Genomic DNA, 16,221 nt, shown 5'->3' with positions numbered 1-16,221 from the left:
TCTCTCCCAATCAGAGAAGAATCAGAGGCAAGATACAGAGGCCTCTCTGAGCCCCTCAAATCACACCATGTCAGTGGACCTAGTCTATTTGTGCCTAGATTCTGCTCTGTCCTCAATAAAATGGGAACAAACTCATTGTGGCATAGCTATAGAGACTCCTCACTCTGTTGGTTCAGTTATACCTAAGAATGCACCCAGATGGCTGAAAGGACCCTAGTGGTCTCCTAAATCTGCTTTAAACAACAAAGATCTATTGGTGGTTTAATGGCAGCAAGTAAAGCCACAGAGCAGGTCATGCTCACTGGCCTGGGGACACAATGGCAATAAGGAGATGTTTCTCCTTAGAGGCCCCCTATGGTGTTCCATAGGTGTCCTACACAGGGGTGACTGACTAAACTGGCACCCCATAAACCTTTCTACCAGCATACCACTCTATGAATGGTTGCATGTTTCTAATGCAACATGTCTTCACTTTCTATGTCATTCATTTGGCCACCTCCTCCTCGACACACACCCTGTTATCTTGGTTTCTGTGTCACCATGCTTTCCTAGTTTTATCTCTGCATCTATTAACAACAATGGTAATGAGAACTTACATTTATTGAGTGCTTCCCCTGTATCAGACATGGTACTAAGTATATTCCATGTATTATTCCAGCCCTAAGCCCTGACTTCTCACTTTATCCTCCCTCCTTAATCTCTCCCATGTATTTAGAGACCATCTATAAACTAACCATTCCCAATTGCTATCTTCAGCCTAGAATTCTTTTTTGCATTCCAGACCTACTGTCTAACTGCTTAGTTGGAAACTCTTTTTAAATATTTTCGAGGCATTTCAAAGTGAATTGTTCATCTTTCCTCCCCCAGCAGCCTCTCCTCCAATGTTTCCTGGCTCAGTAAATGCACTGTAATGACAGGGATATAGATGTCATTCTTGACCTTTCCCTTCCCTCATGTCCAATAATCAATCACAACCCTGTCAGTACAGTCCCCACAATGTATACCAAACCTGCCACTTCCCTCCCTTTCCACTGCCACCTTTCTCAGCTGAACCAATGTCATTGCCTCATCATCAGCCTTCCTACTTTCATTCTTGCCTGTGGCCAACCTGTTCTCCACAAAGCAGTCAGGGTAAACTTTTCAAAATAAAATCATCTCTTCCCTACTCAAAGCCTTTGCTGTGACTTCACATGGCACTTAGGATAAAATCGAGAATTTTCCTATGGCCTCTGCCCACATCTCCAGCCCCACCTCTCACTGTCTACCTCTCCCTCACTCTACTTCAGCCACCATTACTCATTCCCCAAACACTCCAATGTGGTCCCCACCTCAGAGCTCCCCCACAAGCTTCTCTCTTTGCCCTCTTAATATTGACTTCCTTCCCTAGACTATACCCTTTATGAGGGGAAGAACTGTGCCTACTAGCTCAGCACTCTATAGCAGAGCTTGCACAATGCCACTCTATAGCAGAGCTTGCACAATACCTGGACATATAGACAGGTATTCAGCAAATATTTGCTGAATTAAAATATTCAAAAATATCTTTTGAAGGTCTATTATATGCCAGGTATGGTGATAGACATGTGGACTTCTCCACAGGCTAGCTCACAATGGGCACCTGACTTTCCCGAGAGCAAGCAAATGAGAAAGCAAAAGAGGACAAGCAAGACAGAAGCCATCTTTTTGTTAAGATAGATGACATCTCCAAAGTGTTGTTCTATTACTTTTGCCATATCTATTCATTAAAAGCAAGTCAGTAGGTCTAGCCCACACACAAGCAGAGGGGATGCCGCTATGGCATGAATACTGGGAAGCAGGGATGACCGGCGACCATCTTAGAGGCTACCTACCTCTAGTATGGCTACCATGTCCATAATATACAGAAATCTAGCTCTTCATTACTATACAGTCTTCAATACTATGTACTTCATGTATAGTATTCTAAGGTAGAAATGAAATAATTTGTTATTTGCATAATTTCCAGTGGTTGAATATTTATGATATTTATAATTTCCCACTAATTTTGCAATAAACATCCTTGAACACATACATTTTCACACTTACCCATTATTTCTAGAAGATCAGTTTCTAGAAGTGAAATTGCTGGGCCAAAGAATCTGTACAATTTAATTATTCATTTATGTTGCTAAATCACCTTCTAAAAAGGTTGTACCAATTTGTCTCTTGAAAATGTCTGACAACATTTTAAATACCAAATATTAAAATGTTTTAATATTCCACTTCACCACAGAAGAAGTCTAGGAACAGTGGCCACCCCACCCCCCAACTTTTTTTGTTGTTGTTTGTTTGTTTGTTTTTTGAGATGGAGTCTCACTCTGTCTCCAGACTGGAGTGCAGTGGCACAATCTCAGCTCACTGCAACCTCTGCCTCCCAGGTTCAAGCGATTCTCCTGCCTCAGCCTCCTGAGTAGCTGTGACTACAGGCATGCGCCACCACACCCAACTAATTTTTGTATTTTTAGTAGAGACAGGGTATCACCATGTTGGCCAGGATGGTCTCAATCTCCTAAGCTCATGATCCATCCACCTCAGCCTCCCAAAGTGCTGGGATTACAGGCATGAGCCACCACGCCCGGCCACCACTTTTCTTCTTCATGGCCTCTTCCTCAGTGTTGCCTTCACTAACTCCTCAGTCAGGTATTTGATCTGAATATGTGACCTCTATATCTGCATATTTTACTTAATTCCTCTTTCTTGCACAGCTTTTCTTCTTCATCTGAGAGATGTTGGTACAGAAAGTATTAGGTAGGATAGACTAGCTAATGCTGCAGTAACAAAAAGCTAGAAATCTCAAAGGCTTACATTTGAAAATTGATTTCTTGCTTATGCAGAGTCCAATTTAGGTTTTGAAGGGCTCTCCAGAACAGCTATTCTTCCAGTGGTGATTCAGGTGCTTCTATCAGGTGGTTCCACCATGTCAACATGTGGTCTCTTCAATTGGAGTATGGGAGGGAGAGCTGAAGGATTAGGTAACAGCTTTTAACTGTCTCAGCCAGGAACTGACATACATCATTTCACTCAAAATGCATTGACCAGAACTAGTCATGAAGCCCCACCCAGAGATTTTGGCAAACATTCAATTTCTGATTGCATTTTAACTTTACTAAATATTGAATAATATCATTAAAATTTAATATTAATACATTTTAATAGTTGATATTATATTATATAGACATGTAGTATAATATGGACATATAATACACATATATTACAATATAGACATAAAATAGACATATAATATATAGATATAATATGGTGATAAATATTTTGATAAATAATTTAATATTTATTAAATTATATCTCTGTCACAAAACACAATAGGTAAAAGAAATATACTTTTATGGCTAACAGGGGCTTCTCTCCATAGGCCCAGAGATTGTCAGCAAATCTGTAGCCATGTGTTGACTTTGGTCTTGTTGGTAAAGTCATATAAAAATACAAAAGTAAGATTGTACATCTCTGGCCTTGCCTTGCTTCGTACGGCCAGACATGTGCCACTTTGCTCCACATGTTGAAACAGCCATTGCCAGATGATGTATTTTTGCAGTGGACACGACTTGGCACAGGACTTTTCCACCTCTCCTGTTTCCAATCACGCATTGCCTGGGCATGTCAGGGTCAGGCTTAAAGACTTGCTAGAACTGGATTCAAGATTTACGAGAACGAGATGTAACCAGGCCTCTCCCAGAGGTTTGGGAAGAACAGCTGGAGTCAGGCCCTTTGCATCATGACAAGAACTATTAAAAACTAAAGCAGTGTGTGTGTGTGTTTTTTTGAAAGATGAGTGTAGAAAAGCAAAAAGTAATCCAAAGGAGTATCAAAGGCACCCTCACAAGGGATACTTTTAAAGCAAAAGATCCTAAGGGCTCTGATGCTCTACCTCACTCACATTTCAAACTTGTAAACAAGAAGCAAAAATCATTAGGTTTGAACTGTGGATTTTCTCCCTTGACCCACTCCTGAATGGGGTTGAATCATCCCCACTCCAAGCAGTGAGGGGCTGCTGTGTTCTCCAGGCCCCACCCTGTGCTGATGTAATGCACCACGGCTGTGTTTTTCTGATGAGTGTGCTAGGGAGGGTCCTCGCCAGGAGGAGGGAAGCTGTTGCCTAGCACTTCTGGAATAGCAGGGAGAGACAGGAGGCCTAAGAGCACAGATGGCTGTTGTGGAAGGGACTGATGGCTCACGCTGAGTATTGGAAAGTCCACCTTGTCCCTTCTCCTCTTACGCTACCACAACCACCCCCTGCTCCCACCCACCTCCTTCAAGACCCTTCATTCCTGAGAGCTCATCACTCATCACCAGGGAGCTCTGGTTTCTTTAAAGTGGTTCCTGCAGCCACATCCCCCTTCCTATGCAGCATTAGACAATGATGCCTGCCAGCCTAAGTGTGCCTGCCAGCTCCCCGTGTCCAGGTTCACAGCCCAAGAAGAAGCACTCCCAGGCCCTGAAACACAGATGCCAGGATCTTCTTCCAACCTCCTCGAAGGGACAGGCTTTTTTAACTGTTTCATTTTATTTTAATGTTGAATTTGTGTTTGTGAACATGTCAGAAACACCAGGGCAGAGAGCACGTTTTAAACAAAATAAAAAACGTAAACATTCCATTTATTCAATCCACCCCTACCTCCACCACCACCACACACACACAAATTCCCTTCACTCCTGATTCGCCTCTCTAATGCCTTTACTTTTCCTGTTGTTTGCTATCTGAGAATCATTTTAAAGAATTAACTCTACAGTTTCTTTTTAAAAAATATGAGAGTGGGTCAGGTACAGTGGCTCACGCCTGTAATCTCAGCACTTTGGGGGGCCAAGGTGAATGGATCGCTTGAGCCCATGAGTTCAAGACCAGCCTAAGTAACATGGTGAAACCCTGTCTCTAGAAAAAAAAATGTTTTTAATTGGCCAGGTGTGGTGGTGTGGCACCTGCAGTCCTAGCCACATGGGAGATTAAAGTGGGAGAAACACCTGAGCCCTGGAAGTCGAGACTGCAGTGAACAGAGATAGTGCCACTGCACTCCAGCCTGGGTGACAGAGTGAGAGCCTCTCTCAAAGAAATAAAAATAAATGAATAAATAATAAAATAAAATAAAATAAAAATATGAGAATTACATAGAAAAACTTTTTGCATGCAATTTCTTAAACTCTCCAGAGCACGTCATATAAATAGTAACAAACTTATTATATTAAAGCAATTGTCTTTCACATGAAAGCAATTTTAGTGAAAAACCTTTACTAAAGATGATCTATTCCTAATGGATCAATGGAAGCCACACATGATCCTTAAATTTAAGGAAAATTGTTAAGTAAATCTATATTGCTGCAAACTGTTTCTTTTTCCTACATGGAATTTAAATGTATCCTGACCTATTCAAAGATTTCAAATTGCTCTCTGTTTGGTAATTGATTTTTTTTTCTATTCCCCTTGGAAAAGGGAACAAAAGATGGGAAAGCAGATTTTTACTCTGAAGGAATATAGAAGCTGTGTGTATTTATTGTGCAAAACAGAAAAAAAAATGGCCCTCTTTCATCATGAGTGGAGAAGATGTTAAGTATCAAGAAGAACACACGATTAAAATTTTAAAAGAATACAGTTCATCTAAAGCCATCTTTTTAGCTGAAGAATTTTGTCCCAAAAATTTTAAATCTGACAAGTAATAGTTAAAAAAATGCATCCTGAAAAATCCTCTATTATCATTAATCATAGTTTTGAAAACATTCTAACCTTCCTGGCTCCTGAAATAAAAAATATTCCTTATTACTAAACAGATGAAGTGAAAAAATAAACCTACTTGAATTTATTAGCCTGAGATCAAAGAAAATTTAGAAATTAATCCTAGTTTGCCTTTGGGGGCACCTGAATGTGTGTCCTCAAACCTGCAAGGCTCTGCCTCTGGCTGCTCCCCCACAATACAAGGTGCAGTGTGAGACTCTGGGGTGTGGTAAGCCTTAATGTTTGGATGTTGCCATACGGCTAGCTTATGGCATCGGCAGAAATCTGGAAGGTGGAAAATGAAGTTTTCCTAAAAGAGGATTGTGGAGAAGACAGCAGTGCCACTCAAGGTGAGATACTCCTGCTCTAGGATGAGCAACTGCTGAGCTGACAGCCAATAAAGGGGGCACTTGGCCACCCCAGCTCTCTGCTTCCTATTCTGTTCCCTATCACTTCACCTCTCTGATTTTCTTCCTCTCGGACTTTACTCTCCTGTGCCATTTTTTCCCTTTTCTTATTTTCTCTCCCTCCTTTTGTTTCTTATGCCTACAAGTGGAGGTCATTGACAAGACTTACCCCACAGGTGACCCCCAAATATGGAAACTGTCATCCCTAAAGTAATGGAGTTTTTCATGAAGCTAAGTATCCACACCAATCAAACATTTACTTTGGGTATACTATATACCACGCTAGGTATTTGGTATAAAAAGATGATCTGGGCTTTAAAGCACCTATGTTCAGATGGAGACACAGACATCCATGGTCATTGATGATTTCAGTTCTAATGAGTTAGGGATGATCTATCAGTCAGGGTTTGTTCAGGAACCAATGCACTCTATGCACTTTGAATATTAAATAAATAGATTTTACATAAAGTTAGGGGACCACATGCCTGTTGGAAGAGCAGATATCAGGAAAGATGCTATGGAAGGTCAAGAGGTTGACCATGAAGATTTCACCCTGAGCACCGTAGTGTGGGTGCTTTTGCTGGAACTTTCCAGGAAGGCCACAAAGAGGGAGCCTGCAGAGAAGTTTGTGAAGCCCAGAAACCATAAAGTGAGAGCTCACATCTGGAAGACTGCCATGTCTGACCCCACACCTCGCTGAGAACAGTGACCTCTACTTCACTTCTGCTCTCAAATCTCACATGGATTTCTCTCATTGGCAAAATTAAATCTAGAGCTATACAAGGGGAACTGGTTCTAGGAAATACGTCTCCCAGCCTTAGACAGGAGGAGGGGAGGGAGAGGCACAACTGAGTACAGAAAACCCACCCTAGAAAGGAAAATGGTGCTATGCAACATGGACAAAGGCCATCTAGCCCAGATAAGAGTCTAAGAAGGAGGAGGCTGAAAGCCTTCCTAGAGGAGATTATCTCTTAAAATCACAAAGAATTAGTCAGAGTTAGCAAAGCTGAGAGAGGAAAAGAGGCCATACCAGGCAGAAGGCACAGGATGAGCAAAGCCTTGGAGGGGTGATATAGCAGGAATGTACCAGGAGTGCATGGATGCCAATGGTAGTGATTTTCTCTTCCGACTTTGTTTCTGTTTTTAATCAAAGAATTTTATTAATTGTGCTCATCAAGAGCCTCCAAGTATATGTCAAGTGAACCTGCTTAGGACACAGCAGTGGCAATAAAGGACAGTGGTTGAAAATGTGCGCTCTAGAATCCAACTGGAAGCACAGCTCCATCACTTTGTAGGTGTGTGACTTCAGACAAGTTACCTGACTTCTCTGAGCCTCTAATTTCTTTTTGTAAAATGCCAATAATCATAGTACCTCCTTTCACAATTATTGTGAGCAACAGTTGAGCTATTCCGCAAAAGCACTAAAAATATTAGCCTTTATTATCCCTCTACTTTTGATACTATGAGAATGTCTTTCTTATGTACCAAACACATAATAAAAATCATAAAAAATAAAACTCTAAAGAGGATAAAGAGATGATATGTCATTTTTGAAGGGGCAAATAAGTCAGAGAAGAAATGCTGCTACAGGCAACACGGGCTTTTACACAAAGGAACAGAGGATGGATTTAAGAACAAGAAGACAGAGACAAACACTTAAGGGCCTGTTAGAAGAACCCACATGGAAGACAATGAAGGCTGACTTTAGACATGATGATAGGATGAGCCTGGAGAAGAGAGATTTTGGAACAATTTTAGGAGGTAAAATTGGCAGGATTTGTGATGAAGTGATGAAGATTTTCTCAGCAAGAGAAAGGGAGAGAGAAGTTGTGGATTGCTCCCAGTTACTCTGTGGCTGACAGAAGTGATGGTACCACCCACTTTTGTGTGCTGAGGATGGAACCATTGGCAGAGAAGACAATGAGCTCCACTTTAGCCAATCAATGAAGCTACATTTTTTTGTCTTCCTCATTGAGCATGTGTTCCCTTTCCTTCTCCCTTTTTCCTCTTTTCTGTTCCACTTAGCCTCTCTCTCCTTTTATTCCGATGTTAGTGACTTACAAAAACTCAGGATATACCTTGAAATGCTCTGGACTGTGGATAATGTTAAGGCGTATTTTATAAAACTAAAGGCTGTTCTCAACCTGTAAACCTGGCCTTAGCAGTGCTCGGTAGATCCAAGTTCCAGTCCTAATTCTTCCATGAACAAACTGTATAATCTTAAGCAAGTCACTTAAAACCTCTAGGTCTCCATTTTTTCTTCTGAAAAATGAGGGGTGTGAATTAGACATATTTAGGGCTTCTTCCAACACAGAGATATTGGTTCCACAAAATCAATGAGTTTTCTAAACCCACATCTTGACAGCCTTTAACTAATTCATGTGGCACTGTAATGGTTAATTTTTCATTGACTAAAATCAGTCCTCATTTAATGCTAACTAGCAGGCTGCATCATAATGCCTTGGAGTTTAAGATATATAGATAGTGTTACAGACTGAATTCAACTGTGCACCCCTAAAATTCATATGTTGAAGCCCTAACCCTCAATGTGACTGTATTTGGAGATAGAGCCTTGAAAGAGGTAATTAAGATTAAATGAGGTCATAAGAGTGTGGCCCTAATCCAATAGGATTGCTGTACCTATAAGAAGAGGAAGAGACACCAGGGGTGGGCATGCACAGAGGAAAAGTCACGTGAGGACACAGTGAGAAGGTGATCATCTGCAAACCAAGGAGAGAGGCCTCAGGAGAAACCAAACCTGGTGGCACCTTAACCTTGGACTTGCAGCCTCCAGAACTGTGAGAAAGTAAGTATTTGTTTACGCCAGCTAGTCTGTGGTATTTTGTTATGGCAGCCCTAGCATATAGATGATTGATAGATAGATAGATGACAGATAGATAGATAGATAGATAGATAGATAGATACATACATACATACATACATACATACATACATATATACATACCTAATGTTACTTCATAGGAGAGAAAAAGAATAAAATCAAGCTCTTCACATTCTATGCTCTGTTTTATTATGAGCAAGTCACTTTCTTTTCTGCCTCAATGTCCTCAATTTTAAAATAGAAAAAAAAAATCCTCTACATCCCAAAAATAGAGAGAGAAGATGAAAGATAAAATTAAAGGTTGAGAGGATGACGAAAAGCACTGTAAATGAGATCTGGTTTGTTCTTGGGGTAAAACTCTCCAAAAAATATTTATAATTATCATATTTTCTATTGAAACTCTAACATTTTGCCTCAGCTTCCTTCTTCCAAATGATAGAATAATATGAAAGTGCTTTTAAAAATATAAGATTTTCCTCCATTAAAACGGAATTTTAAAAATATTTAGTCTTTCCTTAGGCAGGCTTCATGCAAAGTACTAAAATACATTCAAAATCCACTAGATCTAGGTTCACATTCCAAATCTGACACTTGGTAGAAAGAGATGAAAACATGTGACACAAACCTCTGAACCTCAGTTTCCTCATACGTCATACAGAAATCATAATATCCACTTCATGAGTTGCTAGGACAATTAACTGCAATCTGTATACTTGAAGTCCTGTATACTTAAAGCAGCGGTAGCAGTGGATCTGACATATAACATGTATTCAACAAATATTTGTTCTCCTGCCCCTTCTCTCCATTTGTCCATCACACAGCATGATTTTATCACTCCCCTTCTTAAAATTCAGCAGTGGCTTCCCATTACCTTAGAGGTGAAGTTTGAATTTTCTAGCATGGTATTCCCTGCCCATCTCCTATCACACTCGACAAAGCAACCTGTTCTCCTGGCTCATGCAACTACTGGTGGTTTCCTGAGGAAACCACAGACTTTGGAAGGAGCTATGCTTTTTGCCAAGAACTTTCTTCCCTTGTCTACCTGGTCTACCTGGTAAACTACTTCTGCTCCTACAAGTCTCACTTCAAATGCACCACCTGACCTTCTTAGTTAAATTAGGTGTCCCTCCCATCTGTCTTGTGGACGCACATATGCTGTTTTAATCACTGATGTTCTTGAATGTCTAATACATCAGACTGGGAATTTATCAACTGTAGCTTTGGTTGGCTTGTCTCTGAATTCCTAGTACCTAGCACATGGTAGGGACTTAATATGTATAAAAAGGGAAGAAATGTAAGAAGAATGGTAAGAAAAGGTGAAAAGAAGGGAAATAAAAGAAGGATGAAGGAAAGGTAACAAGAGGAAGAAAAGAGAGGGATGAGAGGAAAATGAAAATATTTTGACACTCTAAAAATCCATCACTTCAAAGACGATTTCAAGGAAACATTTTCCTTTACCCAAATGAGGCTGATCTGCCTAAATCTCTTCTATGTCAGTAATGCTGTGAAGTTAAGCACTGATGACCTACTAAAACTACAATTTGATGAAAAAGAAAGATTTGAACCAATTTAAGTTAAGTAACTTTAAAAAATAATTTTGCATTGACAAAAACAAAGTAAGAGTATAGGCCAAAAATGCAGTCATGGGTATTAGATTACATATTAGGGAAAATGCCCTGAAGATGGAAATTCTAAAGGTTGAGAAAAGCATCACTATGGGAACTGTTCAAGTCTCTTTATATAGAGAATGTATAGAAAAGCGAAAGATGGAAGGAAGGGAGGAAGGGAGGAAGGGAGGAAAGAAAGAAGGGAGGGAGGAAGTGAGGAGGGAAAGAAGGAAGGAAGGAAGAAAGGAAGGAAGGAAGGAAGGAAGGAAGGAAGGAAGGAAAGAAGGAAGGAAGGAGGGAAGGAAGGAAGGAAAGAAGGAAGGAAGACACAGATACACAAAATATGTAGAGATAAGATAATTCTGGAGGTTATTGGAACGAAGACCTGCCCCTGTGTTTTGTTTTTCAGGCAAAATTATATCTTTGATAATCTTTTTCCCTATGATCAAATAATTATGAATTATATCATGAACTATGATGATGATTATTAATTCAACATCCTTTCAAACAAATTTCAAAAATTGAAAACCTTTATACCTCATTCACTGAATGCCCTAGTTTTTTTTTCAACTCAATACCTAATGAAGTTTGAAGTCATGATACTTCACATTCAGCAACTGTACAGCATTTAAAAGAATAAGTTCTTCAAAATAAAAGCTGGGACATTAGCAAATCACAACACAAACACTCCTGTTGCAATTTTAGGTTTTCTCTGTGCCTCCACCTCTGGCCATGTCTTTTGGGTAAACCAAATGAAGTGCTTCAGTTACAGGGGGTAAGAGCTGCAAGTTCGTAATAAAACATTACTCAAAGAGGAACGATAAGAAGAATAAAAGGATAAACTAAGCAGGACTTCCTTATGCCAGGGACTCATAATATCTTTTATGGTGAAAATGTTCCAATGTTCTTGGAAAAGGATACTCCCCTCTGATGTCCCAGTCAGCCAACCTCTCAGTGCTTTCTAGCATCTGACCTTGCCTCAGGCAAAACAGTTTCCTGGTACAATTCTCTTGCGGAGCCTTAGAGAGCTCTGCAGAGCCTGGCATTCAGAAATGCCAAAAGCAAGCCTAAGCTTTCCAATCATTGCATCTTTAACTTTAAAGGACATGGAATTACTGCAAAGTTACCAAGAAGCATAATTTCTAAGCAAACTGCTTATAGTGGGGGAGGAAAATTCTCAACACACCTTTTTGAAACAATTATTTGCAGCATATTCAGAATTTCTGCTGGTTCTCTCATTATGAAGGTTTTGCCCATTTACATGTGAACTATAAACAGACTGACAGATGGAATTCTTTTGTATAAACAATTTCAGATACACTACTCCTCCATGGCTGTGTCAGTTGTTTACAGTATCAAAAAGCTACAGATATGCCTAACGGTAAAGAAAGCCTGTATTTCTGCCAAATGTTTGCACAACATTCATTTGTAGTTTGTACCTGGTGCTCAAAGTGTTACTGATGAAACACAGTTTCTCAAGTGCATTTGTGAGCATTGTGTCAATGAGACTCCCCCAGGAATTTTCTCAGAGCATCCCACTTTCAAAGTAGTTCATATATTTGTGAAGAGGTCACAGAGATAGCAACACCAATGTAGAAGCAAGTTGGGGAATGAGTGGACCTAGGAGAAATCCAACAGTGTAAAAGCAGTGAGTGTTCCATTACACCTTCTCACAGATTCATTCCCTTGGGCTTAGTGCACTTTCTCCAAGGCAAAGGATTCATTTCTCTTCTTTCCTGTGACCCAAACTCAGGAGTCTTGGGAAGCTTATTGCAGACATTTCCATCCATTTTAGAGTTCTCTCCCTCATCCTTTTCGGCCATGTAAGTACTTAATTCATAATTCCTCATAAAAGTGATCCTCTTTCTTGGCTATTTGAGTTTTGGGAATCTTCTTTTCATTTTCCTTTTTGTAATGTCCTACCCTCCCACCCTAAAGTTTAGCTTTTCTGCAGAAATGTTTGGTTTTATAAGCTATGCCTATTGCTCTCTGAATCAGTAAAACTGAGACAGTCTACCTTGATATATCCATGTTAGGTACAAAATCCGTTTGTTACAGCTTTGTTGAATTAAAATTCACATGCAATACAATTCATATATTTAAATGTACAGTTCAATGTTTTTAGTATATATATTCATCACAATCTATTTATTTATTTATTTATTTATTTATTTATTTATTTGAGACAGGGTCTTGCTCTGTCACCAGGCTGGAGTGCAGTGGCATGATCATGACTGACTGCAGCCTCTACCTTCTGGGCTCAAGAGATCCTCCACCTCAGCCTCCTGAGAAGCTGAGACCACAGTTATGTGCCAACATGCCTAGCTAATTTTTTAATTTTTTGCAGAGATAGGATCTCACTGTGCTGTCCAGGATGATCTCAAACTCCTGGCCTCAAGCGATCCTCTTGCCTCAGCCTCCCAAAATACTGGAATTAACAGGCATGAGCCACCATGCCAAGCCCATAATCAATTTTAGAACATTTTCATTATCCCTTAATGAGACCTTGGCTCCATTAGCAGTCACTTCTTCTTCTGCCCTCTCCCACCCCCAACCAGCCCAGCCCTAGGCAACCACCATTCATCTACTTTCTGTCACTGTAGATTTCCCTACCCTGGACATTCATATAAATGGAATCATACAGTTTGTGGTCTTTTGTGAGTTGCCTCTTTCACTTAACATATTTCCAAGGTTCACCCATGTTATGACATGTCATAATTTCCTTTCTGTTTATTGACAAATAATATGTCATTTTATATATATGACATCGTGTTTATCCATTCATCAGTTGATAGACATTTGGGTTGTTCATACTTTTGGCTATTATAAATAACACTGCTATGAACACATGTGTGCCAGTTTTTGTGTGGATATATGTTTTCATTTATCTTGGGTGCATTGATAAGGGTGGAATTGCTGGGTCCTATAGTAGCTCCATGATTACTCTTTTGAAGTACTGCCAAGCTGGTTCCCAAAGTGGCTGCACCAATACACATTCCCACCAGCAATACATGAGGGGTTCCAATGTCTCTACATTCTTACCAACACATGGTATTATTTGTGTTTTTTGTACAACCATCCTAGTAAGTATAAAATGATATCTCATTGTGGTTTTGGTTTGTGTTTTCCTAATGGCTAATGAGTTTGAGCATCTTTTTATATATTTATTGGCCATTCATATATCATTCTTGGAGGAATAGCTGTCATATTTTTGCCCATTTTAAATTGATTTATCTTTTCATCACTATCTATTATGTTCTTTCACTTAATATAATGTTTTCAAGGTTCACCTATGTTATACATGTGTCAGAATTTCCTTCCCTTTGTAATATAAGTTTTCACATTATGAATTCTTGTATTAGTTCTTATATTAGAACTGAGTTGTATTCTAATTGAGTTCTTATATTAAAAAGCATCAAGTTGTAAGAGTTGTCTTTTCACTTTCTTGATAGTGTCATTTATAGCATAAAAGTTTTAATTTTGATGAAGTCAAAGACTCTATCTACCTAACCCAACCAAGATCATGAAAATTTACTCCAATACTTTTATCTAAGAGTTTTATAGGTTTAGTGCTTACATCTAAATTTATGATTCATTTTAGTTAATTTTTGTATATGATGAGATCCAACTTCATTCTTTTGCATGTGGATATCAAGTTGCCCCAACACTGTTTGTTGAAAAGATGATTCTTTATCCTGTTGAATAGTTTTGGCACCCTAGTCAAAAATCATAAATATAAGGGTTTAGTTCTAGATTCTCAATTCTATTCCATTGACCTGGATGTCTATTTTTATGTCAATACCACACTGCCTTGATTACTGTAGCTTTCTAGGAGGTAAATCAGTAAGAATGGGTCCTCTAACTTTGTTTTAGCTATTCTTGGTGTCTTGCATTTCTATATAAATTTTAGGATCAACATGTCAGTTTCTGAAAAAAAAAAAGCTAGCCAGAATTTTGATAGGCATTAATTTCATCTGTACTTCAATATGGCAAATATTGCTATTGTCAGGGCTCAGAACATGATACTCCAAAGTATGTGCCTTGGTATGCCAAGTGCTTTGAACTGAAAAATATTGGAAGATCCTCAGAAGTAAAATGTCTGTGACCTTCTCCCATCCTTTTGTCTCTTGCCCCTCTTTCTTCCCTGAAGCCACTCACAGAAACCAGAATTCCTCTTCCCCAAGGCAAGTCACAGAAAATAGAACTCTCCTCCAAAGCAAGCCATAAAACCTAGAAAGGTCATTCTTTCCCTTCTCCCTTGAAGACCCTCATTTCACAGGCGTCCTGTCCCATACCCAGGAGTAAGGAATACTACACAGAGCAACCATGAGGGATTTGAACAGACAGGTCTTGCTGAGTTTCCCCTCAGTCTATTGCCATTAGATATACTCTTTTGTCCAATCACATTTCTACATGGCTGTCCATTCATTATCAAACCTAAGCATAAACGTAGTTTTCCCTGTGTCTTTGACTCTTCATATCTGAAGCCTCCTGTGTCATGTAAAATGTTTAGTAAGTAAATTAGTTATGCTTTTCTCTTTTTAATCCATCTTTTGTTATATAAATGTTGGCTGTGACCCTTCTGAACTGTCCTTACACAACATTGGTATTAAATATTTCAATCCATGAACATAGGATGTCTTTCCATTTATTTAGATATTTGATTTCTTTCAACAATGTTTTGTAGTTATTAGAATACAAGTTTTGCACTTCTTCTATTAAATTTCTACCTAAGTATTTTATTCTTTTTGCTGATATTATAAATGAAATTTTTTTCTAATATCATTTTCAGAATGTTTATTGCTAGTATACTGAAATATAATTGATTTTAAAATAGTAATCTTGTACCTTGCAGCCTAGTTGAGTTTTTTTTATTAGTTTCATTAGGTTGTTCTTTTTAATTCCTTAGGATGCTCTTTACATAAGAACATGTTCTCTGCAAATAAAGATCATCTTACTCCTCCCTTTTCAATTTAAATGCCTTTTATGTATTTCCTTTTTAAATCATCTTTGCTAGATCTTCCAGTACTATTGAATAGAAATGACAAGAGCAGATATCCTTGTCACATTCCTGATATTAGGGGTGAAAGCATGCAACCTTTCACCATTAAGTATGATGTTAACTGTGGGCTTTTTGTAGATGCTCTTTATCAGGTTTAGGAAGTTCCCTTCTATTCCTAGTTTGCTAAGTGTTTTATCAGGAATAGGTGTTGGGTATATACTTATTCTTTAAGCTTCATTGGCATTTCTATGAAAAAGTTAAAAAAGAACATTTATATTTCAGTATAAAGCCATGACATAGCAACTATTTTCAAGCCTACACATCTTATAGGTCTTTTTTGTTTCTGATTTCTAAGATTTTTTTCATGATAATGTATGAATTTTCATGATGATGTATGTATGGTAAAAACCATACCACTGTAGCATCTTAACATCTAAGAACTTATATTACAAAACCTTCAACAAAGTGGATGCCTCATCAAAATTCAAAGAGGAAAATAAAAATAATGAACCCCCTACACACACAAGAAAAGTTTATATGATCAAGAATCCAAAAGGTAAGATTCATTTGGGGGAAACAGAAGCTAAATTATATGTGAGACGGAAGCACTTAGAATTATTATCGAT

At 38.7% G+C, this 16,221-nt stretch overlaps 1 long non-coding RNA gene across 4 annotated transcripts in view; it reads right to left on the bottom strand.

The window, feature by feature from the left end:
- LOC134808354 (uncharacterized) overlaps window positions 1–16,221 on the bottom strand; it is a 517,830-nt gene that overhangs the window by 221,700 nt on the left and 279,909 nt on the right. The window contains exon 4 of one of the 4 annotated variants that reach the window (XR_010151120.1): window positions 2,824–2,978. The exons of the other annotated variants lie outside the window; for them this stretch is intronic. This is a non-coding gene — a long non-coding RNA (uncharacterized LOC134808354). The remainder of the gene's footprint in view (window positions 1–2,823; window positions 2,979–16,221) is intronic. 4 annotated transcript variants of the gene reach the window in all.

The sequence above is a fragment of the Pan troglodytes genome, chromosome 15 (assembly GCF_028858775.2).
Source record: "Pan troglodytes isolate AG18354 chromosome 15, NHGRI_mPanTro3-v2.0_pri, whole genome shotgun sequence".
In the NCBI taxonomy this organism is placed as follows: domain Eukaryota; kingdom Metazoa; phylum Chordata; class Mammalia; order Primates; family Hominidae; genus Pan; species Pan troglodytes.
The sequence above is the reverse complement of the archived record's forward strand: the minus strand, read 5'-3'. Positions and strand labels throughout refer to the sequence as shown.